At 44.1% G+C, this 16,025-nt stretch overlaps 1 long non-coding RNA gene across 2 annotated transcripts; it reads right to left on the bottom strand.

The window, feature by feature from the left end:
• Nucleotides 1-1,479: 1,479 nt before the first annotated feature.
• LOC118162593 lies at nucleotides 1,480-15,026 on the bottom strand. 2 transcript variants are annotated; one of them, XR_004748520.1, is made up of 3 exons: nucleotides 14,944-15,026; nucleotides 13,509-13,615; nucleotides 1,480-4,520 (listed from the first exon to the last, which is right to left on the bottom strand). It is a non-coding gene; the product is annotated as an uncharacterized LOC118162593 (long non-coding RNA). The 2 variants fall into 2 exon arrangements; XR_004748521.1 differs by having other exon boundaries at nucleotides 14,817-15,013.
• Nucleotides 15,027-16,025: the final 999 nt, after the last annotated feature.

Below are 16,025 nucleotides of genomic sequence, written 5' to 3' on the forward strand. Positions count from 1 at the left end.
ATTTTATTGAGAACTACTCTGTTATTCAGCTTTCTGCTTCTGATGGTAGTGATAGTGAATGGGATGAAATGGAAGAGATAGGCAGCCCCTCTGGGAAGCAGGTGCGGGACAACATCTTTTCTAGGGCACTACAAGCTGTAGGATGCTCACGAGCCATTCCTGCAGCCCTGTACCTTCAGTGAATTAGCGCAATGCTTGTATTCTCATTTTCACACCTCCTCCACAACCAAACCACACACTGTAATTAAACTGGGTGATTAGTCAATGAGGAGCTTTTACACTGTATGCAGCTTCTAGCCATGAGGAACAAGAAGCACCAAAAGAGCTGGGAAAAGCTCCCAGCAAGCGGCAGAGCCCAGGCAAGCTTTCCCACACTGCTCTGCCTCCATCCTGATTTACAGCACTCCCGTGGCTCCCCTCTGTGCCTCTTCTGCTCCAGACACTGCCAGGGGTGTGAAACGGCTTTAGTAGTTTTTGCAGGTGGACTCCTCTCCACCAAGGACTGCTCTGACGTGTCTCCAGGCTGTAACATTAAAGGCAGAGCCGGGGAAAAAATCCTGCAGGGATCAGTCCTGCTCTCTGCTTTGCCTTAGAAATCCTGAGTGGGTCTGGATAAGCTTCATCATCTCTCCAAATTCCTTGCTTGTAACCTGGGGACGGGACGAACAACCTACTGGCTGCGTAGGCGGGAGGGCGCTGGTTAATTACCGCGTGTTTATACAGTGGGGTCAGCAGAGAGAGTGCCATATGATAGCTAAATATTAGTGTGAAATCGCAGAAGATAACTGCACGTATCCTCCCTTGCACAGCAGTGATATTTTATCTACTTGTTATTTCGAACCACATTCTCCGAAAGCTGAAAATACTTAGTGTCTGTTTAAAAGAAATATTTCAAAGAACACATGCTGGTTTGGGTTGTTTCCCACTGTGCATAGCACCTGCACACAACTGACACTGGTGAGCTCTTTGCTTTAATAGAAAAGGTAAAATGAAGTGTTACTTCTCTTCAGGCTCTGTTAAAGGGAACACTATTAAAAATACTTGTTCTCTAGCCAACTTCACTCCCCCCTCCTTTTCCTTTTTTTTTTTTTTTTTTTTTTTTTCCTGTAGTCGTATCTGTTGTGGTGTACATCTGTGCCTGAATGTGTTCCTCTTGTCTGTGCCCTGACACACATCTCTCACCAGAGACAAGAAAGAAAGGTTTATGAGACATGTGCCACTTCATTTTGGAAGGGGAGGAGGAGGCTTTTCATAAAAGATGGGGCCAGTTCCAGTTGTCATCACAGCTGATGTAGTGAGTCCCTGCAGGCACAGACGGCTGCAAAGCAGTCGGGGTGGGTGAGTTAAGGTTGATGGGTCCTAAGTTGACTGTACAGGTCTAGGAGTGATAAACACCTTTTATCACACAGTTTGCCACACCATTTTCTGCACCATGGAAAGCAGTGCTGTTGCAGCTGTTGCAGCAGCGAGTACTGCAATGCCCCTATCATGGTGTGTCAGCTGCCCAGGGATGGCAGCCCTGCGGGTTAAGCAAAATCACTTTTTTTTTTTTTTTTTTTTTTTTTTTTTTTTTTTGTTATCAAGACTGCTGATTTGATTCACAGATTCCTAGGGTGGCTGAGGCTGGCAGGGCCCTCCGGAGGCCACCTGGTGCCACCCGTGCCCAAGCAGGGACACCCAGAGCAGGGTGCCCAGCACCACGTCCAGGCAGCTTCTGAAGGGCTCCAAGGAGGAGACCCCACAGCCTCTGGGCAGCCTGTGCCAGGGCTCCGTCACTTGCAAAGAGCTCATGTAGAGGAGCCACTGGCAAGACAGTTTGCTTTCAGCCCTGCTCTGGAGGAAGTCTCTGTGTCTCTGGTGGAGGTAAGAAAACCAAGAGGTCTCACACCCAGGCCAGTCTTTCTTCCCAAGAGCTGTGGATGTGGCTAAAGACACAGGAGACCCTGAAAGCAAGACCAGCACATCTCGTTGGAGCTGGCACATGGGGCTTGGAGCTGCCAGCTATGGCATGGCATTGCGCTGACCATCCTGCTTCACTGGGCTGGATCACTTTAGGATTTTTTCTTCAAGAACAATGATCGGGGAGACCTCTCATTATTACTGACCTGCAAAGCAGCTCACAGATCCAAGTCAAAGGCATGCAGCAACCCTTACAGGTATAGAGCCTTGGGGGCTAATATTACCAGCAAAACAGAGGAGACAAAGCCTGGAGACAAAGCCTGTCTGTTTTCTGTCTTAGCCATAAAAGGCATCAGACGGACCAGCAGCCTGCAGAAATAGAGATAAGGGAAGTAAGTGCAACATTCACTTGTTGTAAAGGACTCATTATCACCACCTGTGGAAGAGCAGACAGGATGTTTTGCTCTACACCTGGTAGAAGTCAAGGAGGGATTATATCAGACAGATGTTATCCATGTGGAGAACACCATGTGAGTAGCCATGGACTGGATTCCCTGCCCCTGCCTGGCACAATTTCTATGGAGAAACTATGGGGCAAGGACTGAGGGTAAGCATCCTTGGGACGACAGCTCTTCCCCTTGTCAAATAGCAGGAAGACACATTTGACTTCTCCCACTCACAAAAAGAAATTTTCTTCTTTAGTATTGATGCAAGTCAGCCTTCATTCAGCCTTGGACCCTGCTTCTCCAGCACATCAGTCACCTCTGCAGTGGTTGCTGCATTTGTATGGCGTTTTGCAAATTTGTAGTGTCCCACAGTGCACTACTTCTCTGTGGAAGGAAGGGACGGCACTCCTGGATCCATGTTGTCCTCCCAGGAAAAAGCCTAGGGGGCACTATCCTTGCCTGGCCTAGCCTGAGGCCACTGCTGTAAACAAGAATCCCGTGCCTCCTGCCTGTCCGCAGGTTTTGGACTAAACATGGCATCCATGAGCTGACTGCTGAATTCAGTCAGAAAGATGTGGAGAAGAGGACTGGGGACAGGAGCCAGAAGAGGTGTAGTACAGATTTTTCACCAATACTTGTCTCAGATATAAGAGGATCCTGATTCCATATTGCTCAGGATCCTTGTGGTCACTTGCTGCAAGCACAATATTTTACTAGCTTGAGAAGTCTCCAAAAACATCACTGAAGTACAGCAGATTGACAAATGTCAGACAGTGTGAGAAGATGAGATAGGTTCCCCAAGCATCCCCACATAGGGCAAATATTCCCCACTTTCTCCTTGTGATGGAGATCCCTTTCCCTCTCCCCTGACTTCTTCCCTTTTCCTCCATCACCTGGCAAGACTCCTTGTCACCCAGCCAAGGGAAGGAGAGCACACCTCGCTGGCACTTACACTCCTTGGAAGTGGCAGCTCTCAGGCTGATCTAGAACAGAAAATGAAGCTTGGGAAATTGTAACCTGTCCACAGAAAATCCACAAAGAGGAAAAAGGGCTGCACTCCCCCAGCACAACCTGAGCACCCTCAGCCATCTGGATCAGGCACAACAAAATGTTGGAAAACAGTACCTGCAATGCAATGTTCTGCTCCAGGCCTGGCTTCCCTTATTTTTATGTTAACAGGAAGGAGTTAAAGGGAGGAGTTGAATGTCCTGACTACATCAGGAGGATCCTTGCTGTGACCAGTGCTGGAATATTCTCCCCAGCTTTGCTGAACACGTTTTTAAGAAGTTATTAAAAAAGTGAGGATAGAAAATCATGGAAATTGCTCCAGTCCCCAGGAAGGATTCCTTCCAGCCAGAGACCTGCAGAGCAGGGTTGCCCAGTCTGTCAGTGCAGGAAAAGGATTTCACCACCCACCGTGACAGCAGACTGGAGTCAGTGGCCTTGGGGAGTCTGGGGCCTTCTCCCAGGACCACGATCAGTCAGAAAGGTTGAGAAGTGTCTTGTGTACTGTGTAAGCACCTTTCAAGGGAGAGAAAACTGGGAACATTAGAGCCAAGACATCAGAGCCAAGGTCTGAGAGCTGCAGACAGACAGGCTAAAATTAGAAATAAAGACACGGATTTTCATCAGGAAGGATGACTGGCTAGTCTGGGAAGCTAGAAGTGCAAGCAGGTGTTTGTTCTCCTGGTTCTCTTCAATCGCATTAGAGGTACTTCTGAAGTGAGTTTTTAACCATATCAAAGTTACTGGATCTGGTGTGATAATAAAGTTTAAAGGCCTATGATATAGTTGTCCTTTATGCCCTTGACAGCAAAGTTTTGGCCTTGTTTCCTGGACATCTGTGGAAGGGATCAACCTGGTCACCCTGGCTTATAGGGCAAGGAGACTGGCAGAAGAAACCTTCTGCTGGTACTGTTGATGCCATCACCTCCCCTCTGCAAGTGTTTGGGAAGACTGAAGAGCTTTGTTTCAAGGCATATTCACCACTACAAGAGCATGTATCTACCAAGAATACCAGCTGTGATGATCCCCTCAGAAGTCAGCTAGTTTTCAAAGCCATCACCATGGAGTGGAAACCTGTCCCACTAAAGCAGCTTCAGGGAGCTCCAAAGAAGCCAAGAGCAAGTGCCTCATCCCAGACAGGGACATCCCCCAGATCACAGGACCCAGGGTCTAGGAGTAAATAAAACAAAAAGCTCACACAGAAAATACATACAGCAATAACTTCATCTTTTATAGTTCCAGTAGAGAATTTTGCTCAGCTGTGAGCAGATGTGTATTAATGGTTGGATTTAAAATGGCTAAGCTCAGACATATCACAAAAATATTTTGGCAATGTAATCCACAAAGTAATACTTATGACAGAACATGCACAATAACACTAATATTTCAAGAGGGATTTAGAAATAGATGAGATTTACTAGTTGAGAATGAAAAATAAGATTTGATATTTAAATGTACAGGGACTTAAACATTTGGATGAGAAGGTAAGACTGTGAAAGGTTTTCAAAGTTCAAAGCAAAAGAATACTGAACTCAGCTCTTCTTAGCAGGATAGGCTGAAGTGAGTTATGTATGCTTGTGCAAGTAAAGTGATTTCTGTACATGTGCAAGAAGTCAAGCTCTGTACTTGTGGTCTGTTGTGGCTTTTGCTGGTAGCAATTTTTTTGATGGTTCTCAGTAACTTATGGACACCAGTATGAACAGCCCCAGTGACTTTGTTGGGGTTATCTCTGTTGAATAAATGTAAGTAGCAATGAAATTATCTGTCCCAAGTAGTTTTAAGTCTGTATGGATTCCTTGGCATCAGTAGAGTATCTGATCACCGCTTGAACAGGAAAAATCTTTAAGCCCAAAACAAAATTCAAGTAAGCTCATCTTTTGGAGAGATGAAGCTAGAAATGGCTGGAGGGCTTTGTCAGGAGAAAGTCCAGTTACAGAGATGTAGGGCTAAGATTAAAAGGGTCTATGCTAATCGAACTGTATACATGGTGATGGCTTTTTGCATGTATTCATGGTATGTGCAATGTAAAATATTAAGATAATCTCCTTTAAGAAACATAGATATGGACCTCAGAAACAACAAAACAAACATTTAGAAGAATATTTCAAATTGTGTTTAACAGGCCTGAAGAACTACTGCAAAACATATTCAAATCTTTGTCTGTATTTCTTCTGTCTTATTATTATAAGCACACAGTTCTATCTGTGCTGCTGTTAGATATTTTATGCAAAAGATTGACTAGCAAGTGCTTTCATGGTAATAATGACTGTTGCTGTGTCTGCAGCTGCCCAGAAGAATTAGTATAAGTGTTAGGGCCTGGATTCATTCCGCCTAAATTTAGGCAACTAGCATGAAGTCTCCCTGTTAAGAGTTCAGCTTCAGTAGTTGACCTCAGTTCCCAGTGGACAGAGGTGGGTTGTTCTAGGAAAATTTATCTAAAATTTGAGCTGTTCTGAGCACTTGGCTCTTCCTCACACATGAGAACACAGGGTGTCTCTGTGCAGCTCTGCAGTAGAGAGATTTTCTGACTCACTGGGGGTCTGGTCCATTAGTCCAGACAGGCTAGAAGACAATTATCTCCCTTCTGCATACTGGGAAGTTTCCTGCAGCCAAAGGTTAGGCAGTACCAGCATTTCTCACTTTGGGAGCAATACGGGGATTGACCTTACTCCAAAAGCTACCTCCATCCAGATCATTTCTACACTCATTCTGTCTTAATTCATCCCATTACAGTTCTGAATCTTGTACCTTGCTATTCCCAGTAAAACTACCCCTGGGTAGGTCAGGTACTAAGAAGTACTCATGGGTCATTTAGAAAACGATTTTTATTACTGAATAGCATGAAGGAAAACCTAAGCATTGAAAATCTGCAAAAGAGCATTAGAAGCAAACCTCAGCTAAGTCACTCAGTGCAAGCTATTCTCTTCCCTCTAGACTTTACAGTGCCTAGGCAAGCAGAGCCACACACCACTGGCAAGAGGTCCTCCAGTGCATCAGAAGAGGAATTCCATCCTAAATAAACATCTTTTCAGTGGCTTGAGGAAGATTAGAAGCCCTTGAGTTAGGCAGAGTTTGATGAAGTGGGCTTTGACTAGCTCTCATCCTTGAGTTTGGAAGGAACCATGCATAAAAAAGAATGATGTTTCTACTGATAAATGTAGGTAGGTATTCATGTTTGCAAGGATTAGAAAATATGGCTATGGTGTATGTGATTAGAAAGAGGCAGCAATAAGCCAGAGTATTCTGCGTTATTGGTAAGGATATCAATATAAAGACTTGAAGAGAACTCAGTAAGTGAACAAACTAAGAAGCGTTACTTTGTTAGAGATGGCCAATATGGTTTTATGAGGTATAGGTAATACTTAATTGAGTGACTGATTACTTTTCAAAGATATAGTTGCCTCAGTAACTATGGAAAAACAGAGACGTTATACAGCAGAATTTTAAAAGACATTCAGTAAAGTCATTTCTCATATTATTAATGAATGTACTGAAAATAGAATGTTCAGAGGAAAACTGGGTCAAAAGGGTAAGGTTTTCTTAAATAATCCATTTACAGGCTATCTGGGGGACATGCAGCTTGTAAAAGTTCAGAAACACAGTTATATTGACATTTTCAACTTGTTCATATTCTCCCTGCATATTGTGAAGGCACCTATATTTACACAAATAACATCAACAGAAAACAGGAGAGTTTCAGAGAGAGATGGTCAGGAGACATCCCTTCTCTGGGTTTTGCTGGAGTTCTGAGATGAATCCCCTCATGTTTCACAGGTCTTGGTGTGCTCCTTGCCTATGCCCTGAACACTAATTAATCTTTGTCTTCTGTCTGTGGTGAAATAATGCCCCCAATAGAAAGCAGAAGTCAAGCTGGGCAAGAAGTTGAGTAGTGCCCAAGAGAGATGTCTTTGCCCGTAGTGCATGCTTTGGTCTAGCTACCAGAGATCATAGAATCATTAAGACTGGAAATGATCTTCAAGACCATCTGGTCCAACCATCACCCTACTACCAATGTCACCCACTGAACCATGTCCCTAAGCACCAGGTCCAACCTTTCCTTGAACACCCCCAGAGATGGTGACTCCACCACCTCCCTGGGCAACCTGTTCCAAGGCCTGACCACTCTTTCTGAGAAGAAATGTCTCCTAATTGTTTTAACTGTTGAAGGGTGCTTACACTGAGTCAAGGACTTTTCAGCTTCTCACGCTGACCTGCCAGTGGGCAGGCTGGGGTTGCAGGAGGAACCAGGAGGGGACAGACCCAGGACAGCTGACCCCATCTGGCTAAAGGGGTATTCCATACCATATGGTGTCATGCTGGACAATTAATATGGGATGGCTGGCTGGGGGACAGGGTGGGTTACCAGCTGCCTGGGGACAGGCTGGGCATCTGTTAGCGGGTGGTGAGCAATTGCATTGTGCATCACTTGTTTTGTACACATTAACTATTATTATTGTTATTATTATTTTCCTTTCCTTTCTGTCCTAATAAACTGTCTTTATCTCAACCCACAGGCTTTCATTTTTTTCCTGATCCTCTCCCCCATCCCAGAGAGGGAGGGGGAAGGGTGAGCGAACGGCGGTGTGGTACTTAGCTGCCGACTGGCTTAAACCACAACAGTCCTTTTGGCGCCCAACGTGGAGCTTGGAGTGGCCACTGTGGCTGGAGTGGCTGCAGGGCCTGTCACAGGGCTTGGAGTGGCCGCTTAGTTTGGAGTGGCCACAGGGCCTGTCACTGGACTCGGAGTGGCCACAGGACCCACCATAGGAGTTGGAGTGGCTGCAGAGTCTGTCACTGGGGTTATAGTGGCATTGATTGTACCTTGATAGGCATAGGCCAACCCGAGCATGTGGCAGTGATTTGTGTCTCTGTGGAATTGCCAGGGTGATGACACACCTTTTTCAAGCATTTTGCCAGTTTTTTAGGATTTTGCAGTTCAGGGGTGAATTTCCAAAGCACTGGAGGTGCCCACTGCACTAGATGCCTGCCCATATCCTCCCACACTCCTTTCCACTCATAACTACCCTGCCTCAGAACAGATCTCTGGATGGCATTCCTAAGTAGCTGTTTAACCTTGAACAAAACCTGAAATGCACTCAGGAGACATAACAATAAGAACATGCTGGTCTGAACATCCCAAGGATATTCAAAGACCTGAAGAGCTAGCATAACTAGCCTGGAGAAGAAGAGGGAGGTGAAGGAGAAAGGAAGAGTGAACAAGTGGGAAAAACATTTTCCCCTGTCCAATTTGTAAATTGGCTCTCTGAAGAAAAAAGGTCCTTGAAATAACCTCTCCTGAGTTAGTCTATACCAAGGATGCACGGAGCATCTGGGCCAGTCACAATAGAGTGCTTTGACCAGTCATTCCCAGCTAGGCTTACACTGGTATAGACCTCATGCAGTTATCAATGCTCTTAGGATATCTTTCTCTTTGTTTTCCTGTTCTGCTTATGGCCCAGCCACTTCAGAGTAGCCTATGGTGTCTTCTTCTTCCTCCCCAGTCTGAGCAGGAGTTTCTCTGCTTTCTAAATAACTTGACTTTCTCATCCCTTTTTAAAAGGGGCATGATGTTTCCCTTTTTCCACTCACCAGGGACTTCACCCAACTGCCAGGACTTTCCAACTATGATGGAGAGAGGCTTGGCAACTACATCAGTCTGTTCCTTCAGGACCCTGGGATGCATGTCATCAGGTCCCATAGACTTGTACCTCTTTAGGTTCATCAGGTGGTCTCGTACCTGCTCTTCACTTACAGTAGGTGGGACTTTGCTCCCCCTGTATCTACAGGTTCAGGGAAATTAAAGTCTTGGGATGCCCATTTGCCAGTGCAGACAGAGGCAAAGAAGTTGCTGAGTACCTCAGCCTTCTCCATGTTTGTCGTTATCAATTACTCAGATACAGAAACTCAGTCCTAATATAAGAAATTAGCCATCTGTAATCTCTTACACACTACTGTTTTGAATCATCATAGAATCATAGAATCATTAAGGTTGGAAAAGACCTTCAAGATCATCTGGTCCAACCATCACCCCACTACCAATATCACCCACTAAATCATGTCCCTATGTGGCAGGTTGAACCTTTCCTTGAACACTGCACCACCTCCCTGGGCAACCCGTCCCAATGCCCCACCACTCTTTCTGAGAAGAAATGTCTCCTAATTTCTAACCTAAACCTCTGCTGGTGCAACTCGAGGCCATTCCCTCTTATCCTACCACTAGTTATATGTGAGAAGAGGCCAACCCCCAGCTCCCCACACCTTCCTTTCAGGTACCTGTAGAGAGCAATAAGGTTTCCCCTGAGCCTCCTCCAGACTAAACAACTCCAGTTCCCTCAGCCTCTCCTCATAGGACTTGTGTTCCAGGCCCTTCACCAACTTCATAGCCCTTCTCTGGATGTTCCAGGGCCTTGATGTCCTTCTTGTATTGAGGGTCCCAAAACTGAACACAATACTTGAGGTGTGGCCTCAGCAGAGCAAAGTACAGGGGGACGATCACCTCACTGGTCCTGCTGGCTACACTATTCCTTATACAAGCCAGGATCCCATTGGCCTTCTTGGCCACCTGGGCACACTGCCGGCTCATGTTCAGGCAAGCATCAATTAACACCCCAGATACTTTTTCTCTGCACAGCTTTTGAGCCACTCTCCTCCAAGCCTTTAGCACTACATAGGGTTGTTGTGACCAAAATGCAATCCCTGGCACTTAGCCATGTTGAACCTCATCCTCTGCCCATCCACCCATCTTGTCCAGGTTCCTCTGCAGGGCCTTCCTACCCTCCAGCAGATTGACACTTCCCCCCGACTTGGTGTCATCTGCAAATGTACTGAGAGTGCACTCAATTCCCTCATCCAAGTAATCAGTAAATATATTAAAGAGGATGGGCCCCAACACTGACCTCCGAGGAACACCACTGGTAACTGGTCACCAGCTGAATTTCACTCCATTCACCACCACTCTCTGGGCCTGGCTGTCCAGCTACTTTTTAACCCAGCAAAGAGTGTACTTGTCCAAGCCATTCTCCAGGAGAATACTATAGGAGACCATGTCAAAGGCCTTTCTGAAGTCTAGGTAGACTATGTCAACAGGCTTTCCCTCATCCACCAGGCAGGTCACCCAGTCATAGAAGGAGATGAAGTTGGTCAGGCAGGACTTGCCTTTCATGAACCCATGCTGACTGGGCCTGATCCCCCAGTGGTCCTGCATACATTGCGTGATTGCAATCAAGATGACCTGTTCCATCACCTTTCCTGGCACCAGGGTCATGCTGATATGCCTGTAGTTCCCCGATTCCTCCTTATGACGCTTCTTATAGATGGGCATCACATTAACAAGCCTCCAGTTATTCAGGACCTCTCCGGATGACCATGACCACTGATAGATGACAGAAAGTGGCTTGGCAATCACATCTGCCAGCTCTCTCAGCACCCTTGGGTGGATCCCATCTGGCTCCATGGACTTGTGACAGTCCAGGTGGAGCAGCAGGTCTCTAACTGTTTCCACCTGAACTGTGGGGGAGTTCTTTTGCTCCTTGTCCCAGACTTCCAAGTCAGGAGGATGAATACCCTTAGGATAAGTGGTCTGGCTAGTAAAGACAGATGCAAAGAAGACGTTAAGAACCTCAGCCTTTTTTTTTAATCCTCTGTAGTCACGTTCCCAGTAAGGAATGGAGATTCTCTTTGGTCCTTCTCTTTTCATTAATATACTTTTAAAAACATTTTTTGTTATTCTTGATCATAGTGGCCAGTTTGAGCTCATGCTGTGCATTGGCCTTCCTGATTTTTTCTCTTCATATCCTGTTCCTTGTACTCTCCCCAAAATGTGACTTACAAGTCCCGGGTTCACTCCTTATGGTGAAAACTGGAGTTAAAAAAAAGTACAATTGAAGAAATAATATGATTTTTTAGTAACTTAATATCATTTTTCACAGTCCCAAGCAGATAGTGAACCTACTTGCTAAATGGACTTTTAAAGAAAGTTGTTGTTATGAGAACAAAAAAAAAAAAATAAAAAAGAATCAAGACTTTGGAGTTTAATAACAGTTCACTTTTCCTTGCATTTATTCTGAACTTTGCCTTGAATAGTAGCCACTTTCTAAAGTACTGAGCAGAAAGTTTCCTTCCTGTCATTTATTTTATGTCTGCTTTTCTAAGACTAGTATTTTACAGATTTTAATGTCCAATTCTTTAGCTATTTCCCACCTGACTGACCTGACTGACATTTTACAAAAAAAAAAAAGGAAGAAGAGGGGAGGGGTGGGCTCTCATTGCGAAAACGTCTGTCCTCCTCCCGAACACCAGCTACATGCGTTGAGGCCCTGCTTCAAGGATGTGGTCAGGCATTGCTCATTTGTGGGAAGCAGAGAGTAATTTCTTTCCTCTGCACTTCCACATCACCTTTACTTGTTTTGTTTTTTTCCCTTTCCCCCTCCCTTTTCCCCTCTCCCTTTTTTCCCTTTAGTTGAATTGTTTAATTAATAATAATATTTCCTTAATAATTTTTCCCTTTAATTAAATTATCCTTATCTCAACCCGGGAGCTGTTCTTTTCTTTACTTCTTCCCCTCCTCATCTGCAGAGGGGAAGTGAGAGAGCGGTTGTGGTGTTCAGTTGCCTTGCACAGTAAAACCACCAGACCTTCAAGTACTGAAATGTTGCAATGAGGTCATCCAGGAGCCTTATCTTCTGTAGGCTGAACAGAATATCAGTTTGGTTTGAAAGGAATCCTTCATTTCATAGAAGGAGACATTGCATTAGCCCTTTGGATTCCTGCAAGGTATTACACTTTACATTGCAAAGTAAAGGATGGATTTGGACAGTAGCTTTCTGCTTGCCATTTTATTTGACAAGCTGTGCCAATCTATTATGCTGATCGGACAGAGTATAAAAATGATGAAAGATAATTTTACAGTCAGGAAAGACTGCAAATTTTATTTAGAGAACTGCTTCCAAGGAGATACCCCTGGCTGGGAATTACCCCACTGCTGGGGCTGGGCTCCTTCCCAGCCTATTGGGAGCCAGTTCTGTCCTCAGTAACGAGACAGGAGAAAGAAGCATAAACTGTCTGGCAAGGCTAAAAGAGGGTGCTTTCCTAGCAGAAGAGGAGTTTTGAATGGAGTTACCTTGGGAGTTAGTGTGGGTACAGTTGTTGGTCAAAAACAGTCCTCTCACAGCTACTACAAATATGTCAAAAAATGAGCAGTGATGTAACTTTTTTTTGTAATATGATTTGCATACCGTTCCTCATCATATTGTGAGGAAAACAAGCTTCATTTAACATTTTCCTCTAGCTGTTGGGTTAAGGTAAGTTTTCCCCATTTTCACCCACATTGCACAATAAGTGTAGAAATGCAGAGGAAAAAAAAGCATATAATACAGTCCACAAGGACACATCAGACAACTTTAAGATATTTATCTGGTAATTTAGACAAAGCCACAAGTCTAGATACAATCCAGTTGGACTTCAGTGTGTCATTTGATACAGTCATGTTCAAGAAGATGGGAGAGATTAGAACAAGAACACTGATCAAGCTGGGAAAGTAGCTTCTGAGGAGATATTAATTGCTTGAGTATAATTCAGTATAATTAGAGACTATTGGATATAAGGTGGCACCATTTAACACCGTAGGCTCAGAATATTGTGCAAATAGCACGAACAACATGCAGAAGATGGCACAAGGAGAACACTGAGGTCCTTATTACAAAAAGCAGCCAGATATTCAAGGATAAACATAAGTAGCATGTTAAAACTGGAAGCTCATGGAATGGGTATAATCTCAGGCAAGGATGATGAATCAGTTCCAGAATGATCACTAATCGCTAACATAGTAAGAACATGAAAAAAACAAAGGTGGTGCATTTGCAGGAGAGGTATGAAATGCTGCTAGATGGTACAGGTGTCTGGTAAGCCTGAGGAAACTGTGCTACCTCCCCCTTCAATAATTGTGAGTTGACGTAAGTGAACTGCTATTTTCAAATGATTGGTAGGGTTTGATAAAACTCTTTGAGATGATGCTGAATGTTGCAAATCCATCTAGTCAATTAGTTTATATTTGCTGTTTTTTATATTTTACTCCCCAGATTTCTCCATACCTGACCTTCCTGCTTTTTGCATGCAGCTCTAAAGTCTTTTCACACAAATCAACCCTGATTTTGCTCTTACATAGTATTCCTAACAGCTCAACTCTTGACTCCATGGTGAGATACAGCTATTCACACATTATGTAGCAGATCTGGTGACCTGGTGAAGTCCCAATGGTATCTTGATAGCTGAAGAAAGAAAAGATAATTCTTAAATGTGCTGTCTCAGACAGCAAATCTTTTAAATTATCCAGCCAGAGCACCCCTGTGATTCAACAGGACAACCATTTCTCCCACAATTTAAAAGGAAGAACCTTCCATAACAGTCAGGATTTTTTTAATTTTTTATTTTTTCCAGTTGTAACATCCTTTATCCGTCAAAAGCCAACTAGATAGTCATACAGTGGTGCTTCTAGAAAGTCAAAGAAAGGACTAAAAATGTTCTTTTGAATGAGACATCGCTCAAGGGGCATCGTTCTACCACACAAATAAGACAAGAATTCAAGACTGCAATTTTAAGGGTGAGTTTGTGAATTTGGAAATAGATTTGTCCCTCCTTGGCTACTTGCTTGCTCTGCTGCAGACTTTTAGAGCTCTCAGGAAATGGAAGTTTTTGCTGAATGGGAAAGCTATGTACTCTAACTTGTCATCTGGAACAGGGACCAGCCTGGTTAGAGGTTTTGGCTTGCCCGCAGTTAATAGATATTTTAACTTCAGGACACACAGAGACATGCTAGCTCTCCCTTACTACCAGAGCTACAACCTTTGTTGCATGCATGAGTGGAAAAACAATGCTCTAAGCCTGACTAACATGCACTGAGTTGGTTTGCAACTGTGATGTTGTGTCATGTTGACCCTCACTGACCATTCAGCATTACAGGTTGAAAACATGAAGCTTTGAACCCACCTTCATTTTGGTTGACATCAGCACCATGGAAGCAGGATATTAAGCAGAAATTTTGTGAACGAAATGTGCTTTTCATTGGCAAAAAATCTTCTAAACTCTGTATAAGATCATCAACTACTGCATGAGGAGGAATTTTCGGTCCTCTAAAATAAAAAAAAAAAAAAACAACTAATTTCATAATTTCATCGTATAGATACTTGTTATCTACATCATCCCTGTATATTGACCGCTACTCAGTGAGAAACCTGAGCATGTTTCCTGCAGTGCATTTACAACCCAAACAGAATGCATAAGACTGAAAGTGGCCTGTGGAAGAAAAAGACGTGCCAAATTCTGGGTATTGAAATAATGCTTTTTTTTTTTTTTTTTTTTTTTTTTTTCTTAAAATTAGCTCTTTAAAATATTCTATATTGTATATTTTTAGAGATCTGTTCTAAATAGGACAAAATAGTACTATAAGACTGACAAGGCTTTGCTTTTTACCCTCACCAAGTTTGTCTTTCCAATGAGCATCATGGCATAAAAGAATGTGTCTTTCTCCCAAAGGTATGTCCATCTTCAGGTTTTTGCTTTACTAATGAACTCAGCTGCAGCCAGTCATTCCCTTCACCTCTGTGCCTGCACTCCTGTTTGCCCACTGACTACTGGCCTTCTCAGGCAGGATCTTGCTTTGGGCAGCAGCTTCCAATTGCTTCTGTTCTCACTATGCAAAGAGGCTCTTAATTGCTGCTTGCATTTAATACAAGTGAAAACTAATTTGCATGACTGTGACTGATCCCTAAAATTAAACCATATGTTTAGCAGCTGCCATTAGCTGCTTTGAGCTAAGCAGTGGAGTAGTTTAGGTGAGGTCTGGGGAAGAAGTGACTATGCAATAGGGAAAGGAGGAATGTCCTCAAGTGCCCCCAGGTCCTATATTGATTGCTTTATGGGACATGCATTTTTAAAAGTGCTGCTGACAGCTCAGAGCATGCACCTGGGATAGTGTTAGCCTCCTGAGCAGCTGAACAGGGCTGATAGCCTGGAAAGTCCTGATCCACAGCAGGCTGGGCTTGCAGGCTGGGATGTCCCTCCCTAGGGTGGATGGGAAGCTCAGGGCTGTGTGTATGGGGTGACAGCAGAGGCAAGGCATGCATCCCAGGTCAAAGACCTGATGAGGCTGTGATGGAGTTTTCCAGCCTGGGGAAGCAGGCTGTGCAGACCATGGCTGCAGAGCTCAGGCTCACACACCAGTTACTGCACCTTGGCAAGTCACTTCTAGTGCCAGGAGAATGTGTGTTAATTCAAGTTATCTTTGTTCACACTCAGAGAGCTCTTGTAAGCAGTCAGCTCTCCTTCCCTTTGCCCTGGGTTAGCAGCAAATCTGTCAGCAGTTCCTGCTGCTTGGATGATGTGTGGTGACTTGCTAACCCGTGACTCCTGTTTGACTCTGACAGCCTCAGTGCCATGAGGTCTGATCTGCCCCCAGAGCCATCAGGCTGGGAGGACAAGTATACTGGACCTTAAAGACAAGTGCTTCCATTCCTTTACACATACAGCTATGCATTTGTTTACATCTTATATTTATATAATATATATATTTACATAAATTTACATAGAAACAGAAACTCACTTTATGTGAGTACATATATGTACGTATGAATGTGTATGTACATGTGCATGCATCTATAAACATATATATGTACACCTGCG

This window comes from Oxyura jamaicensis, chromosome 2 (assembly GCF_011077185.1).
Source record: "Oxyura jamaicensis isolate SHBP4307 breed ruddy duck chromosome 2, BPBGC_Ojam_1.0, whole genome shotgun sequence".
Lineage (NCBI taxonomy): Eukaryota > Metazoa > Chordata > Aves > Anseriformes > Anatidae > Oxyura > Oxyura jamaicensis.